At 32.7% G+C, this 4,197-nt stretch overlaps 1 non-coding gene across 1 annotated transcript; it reads left to right on the top strand.

Annotated features, from left to right (window-relative positions):
* The first annotated feature begins 266 nt into the window (after positions 1 to 266).
* TRNAR-ACG (transfer RNA arginine (anticodon ACG)) lies at positions 267 to 339 on the top strand. Its single transcript has one exon. It is a non-coding gene; the product is annotated as a tRNA-Arg (tRNA).
* Positions 340 to 4,197: the final 3,858 nt, after the last annotated feature.

Raw genomic sequence — 4,197 nt, 5'->3', positions numbered from 1 at the left:
TGTGACTGGATAAACTTAATAAAATTGAAACAATTTCTTATTACCAACAAACAAAAAAGTAACGTATATTTTTGTAAACAAAAATTCATTTTCTACTGGGTTGTTATTAGGTCTGTAACCTCCTTTATTTCAATATAGATCTTTACAGAACTAATACATGACTAGATTAAAGTATAATCTTTAATTGAAGAACTCGAAGTAGAAATGAACCAAGAAATCATATTTGAATTAAAAAGATAAATTTAGTTTCTCTGACTAATCAAAGCGGGCTAGTGGCGCAATGGATAACGCGTCTGACTACGGAACAGAAGATTCCAGGTTCGAATCCTGGCTTGCTCGATTGCGTTACAATTTGGGTCCGGCATGGCCATGCGTGCTAAGGCGTGCGACTAGTGATCTGAGGTTCGCGGGTTCGCATCCCAGTCGCGCCAAACATACTCGCCGTTTCAGCCGTGGGAGCGTTATAATGTGACGATCAATCCCACTATTTGTGCTAAAAGGGTAGCCCAATAGTTGGCAGTGGGTGGTGATGACTAGTTGTCTTCCGTCTAGTCTAACACTGCTAAATTAGTGACGGCTAGCGCATACAGTCCTCGTGTCGCTTTGCGCGAAATTCGAAACACAAACAAACTGTATATTGCAAAACAACACTAGTATACTAAGACAGGTTGCTTTATAAAGGTCAGTTTTATATTCTTGAATACGGTAACATCATTGCACGTGAGCAGCGTAACTACAATTTCCATAACTTTAGCCAGGCACTACTGTCTGGCCAATATACTAAAATTAACATGTATATTGTTAAGATATTTAGATTAAGCATTTCTGTTTTTATGTTGTCACATGTAGTTTTCCTAGGAACAACAACATAATTTATATTTATTCCCCAATTTTTTATGCAGGTTACGAAGTCTGTCAAATTGAACCAACCCGTATGAAGATAAAGTAGTGAAAATAACAGATAAATATAAAGTTTGTTTGATAAAACGACGTTCATAATTACCTGGGATTATAAAGATTTTGTACGTAAAATCTGAAAATGTTTTGATCCTTAAAAATATTTTCAATCTTAAAATCAAAATTATTTTGCATGTTGAACAGTCAACATCCTGGTAACGAAAAAAAATACAAGAAAATCTTTAATTAAAAGATCTTAATATTTAATTGAAAATGGCATATTTTGTTTTGAAAGCTCGGCAGTGTGTACCAATAAACTGTCAAATATTGCAAAGATATGCTTACATTATCAAAAAATTATAGTATAATTAATTTTATGGTTACGAGCTGAGTAAATTTCACCCAACCTTTACTGAAGGGCTATCTGCAAAATTACCACCACCATCTGTACCTAATCAGTGGATCTTCAAGAATTCAAAATATGAACACAGAGTACTGATCAATTCTTTCTTTCAGTTTGTTGAATGCTTATCCAGAATCAAGATACGAATAAATGTTATTTGGGTTTTCAAGTAATTTGCGTGGAGGATTTAACAGAATGATCATAGTAAGAGCATGTTATAAGAAATCCACTTATCTTCCACAGGTTCACATAGACTGTGAAGCTGTTTGAAACTATATGTTCTCAAGACGGTTTTTATGGGTATTAAATCTTTAATTAAAATAAAATACACAACAATGTTTTGACCTTCTTAAGTCATCTTCGCAAGCAAGCTAATCAAATCTATATAGAATTCGCCCACGAAAACTATGTTTATTTTCATCGATGGTATAACTCTAAGCATATTGGTAACAGTTTTGAAAAACTAAGACAGTTATATCTAATTGACATAACCTAACATCCAACTGCACCGCCCCCTACAATCCTGTACCCGTTTATACTCTCATCCCTAAGACATATGTCCAGCAATGGTCACTTGCAAATTCTCTCTTTCTTAACCTGAAGATGACCTAGGAAGGTCGAAACGTTGTTCTCTCCTTCTCAGTAAATGTTTTAATACCCATACCAGCAGTTCTGAGATGCATTTTTATTTCAAGTGGATTTCTCGTCATCAAGATCTATAGATAGATTTTAGTGTATCACTTGGTTTCTATGTCAGATAAAGCTATAGATGTATGTTTGTCTATCACTTATTTTCCGAGGTCGGACAGACCTACAGTTGGAAGTTTGTGTATCGATTCTTTCTTTACATCAGAGAAATCCATGTTTCCTTGTCACTTGTATTTCTATGCCAGAGTAAATTATACTTGCATATTTGTTTATCAGATGATATTTTGTGTATCTCTTATTTTATTTACGTCAGACAGATCCACCCTTGGATGTTGGTGTATCACTTTTTTTATATATCAGACATACCTATAGTTGTATGCTTGTGTATGACTTCTTTTCCTGTGTTTGACAAATCTGTTTTTACATGTATGTCCATCACTTATTTTTCTAATTGAGACATATTCATACTTAGATATTTGTGTATTACTTCTTTTCTATGCCAGACATACTCATACTTGGACGTGTGTGTAACACTTGGCTTTCCATGTCAGACAGACCTATAGCTGGATATTTGAGTTTCACTTGTTTATCTACTTCGAAGAGACCTATTCATGGATGTTCGTGTGTCAGTTCTTTTTATGTCATACAGATCTCTAATTAACTATCAGACAGTTCTAAGGTTGGATGTTTGTGCATCACTTACTTTTCTATGTCTTAAGGACATATAGTTGGATGTGTATGTATCACTTTTTTTTTTCTATATCAGACAAACCTATAGTTTTATATTTGTGTTTCACTTGTTTTCTATGTCATGGAGAGCTATAGTTGTTTGTCTGTATATCATTATTATTTATATTAGACAGTCCTCCTGTTATATGTGAATGTGTCATTAATTTTTTTCTATGCAGACAGACCCATACTAGATGGTTTTGTATCACTTCTCTTTTATGTCAGACATCTGTATAGTTGGATATTTGTGTACCAGTTATTTTTATGTGTATGACAGATTCATACTTGAATGTTTGTGTATCGCTTGTTATTTATATCAGACATACACACATTCAATTTTAAAAGACAACAATAATTATATAATTATAATACGTTCCTCACGTCAGACAATCATGTAGGTTCATCAAATTTTGATTTAAATGATGAAAATATACCATGACCAGTGCGCATTCGAAAGATGAAACTTTTGGGAATTTTAATATTATAATAAGAATAGTATTATATTATATCTACTTGGTATTTTTTATTGGGAATGGTTTTCGCTCGATTGTAAGTGCAGAGCTCAGAAAAAAGTAAAACTTAATTATTCAATTTTAGCAATAATCGATATATTTTTTATATTACTTTACTGTTTCGGGAGGAAACGTAATGGAACACTTTTGTACTCAAGAAGAAATAAGTAGAAAATAATATTATTTATTATCGAAGGCTGTTAGATAAATAATTATAATAATTATAAAATAGCCATATATATATACACACAAAAAAAAGTCATATGAAAGACGTGAGGAAATTCTGAAAATTATAAAGCTTCACGACATATCACAAATATATACACAAGAACATGTACAGCAGCTGCTACTTCCGTTTCATGTGCAGAAGACGATTGTATTACATGTCAAGTGTATTAAAATCTGTGGTTGTTTTATGGGTTGAATATTTTTATGAAAGTAAAAAAGATAAAATGTCGAATATATATTTTAAAATGTTATTTACACTACGTAGTTAGCTTCTGTCATACATACCTCAGTATGATTTATTTACACTACGTACTCACACATACCCCAGTATGATTTATTCTGCCTTTATGATTAATTTCGGATATCGTTTATAATATGTGTTCAGAAAACACGCGTATATATTTCAAAAAAGCAACAATATGGTTTGTCAACAAAGTGTTCTCAGATCTTAAGTCACATGGTTCTTTAAAAGTCACTGTTGATTATATTTTGCGTCAGTCATACATGCGTTCATATCTGTTCCAATGTTTAAAATAAGGCATCAAATGCATATAGTAACAAGTTTCTGAATGCAACTTCTATAAAATTCTTGGGGTTTGGAGCAAAAGAATGTAGAGAGGGTAGTTTTGACATCTCCATGTGTTCCAAGCTCTTTCCATAGAGATAGTTCTGCAAGCTTCGGAACAAATGATAATCTAATAGAGCAAGGTCTGGAGAATAAGAAGGTTAGGAAGTTTTTTCCAGTCTAGCTCTCAATCTTTGCAGATGTAATCCTTGCTG

Source organism: Tachypleus tridentatus, chromosome 1 (genome assembly GCF_004210375.1).
Source record: "Tachypleus tridentatus isolate NWPU-2018 chromosome 1, ASM421037v1, whole genome shotgun sequence".
NCBI lineage: Eukaryota > Metazoa > Arthropoda > Merostomata > Xiphosura > Limulidae > Tachypleus > Tachypleus tridentatus.
This window is presented reverse-complemented; position numbering and strand designations above follow the sequence as displayed.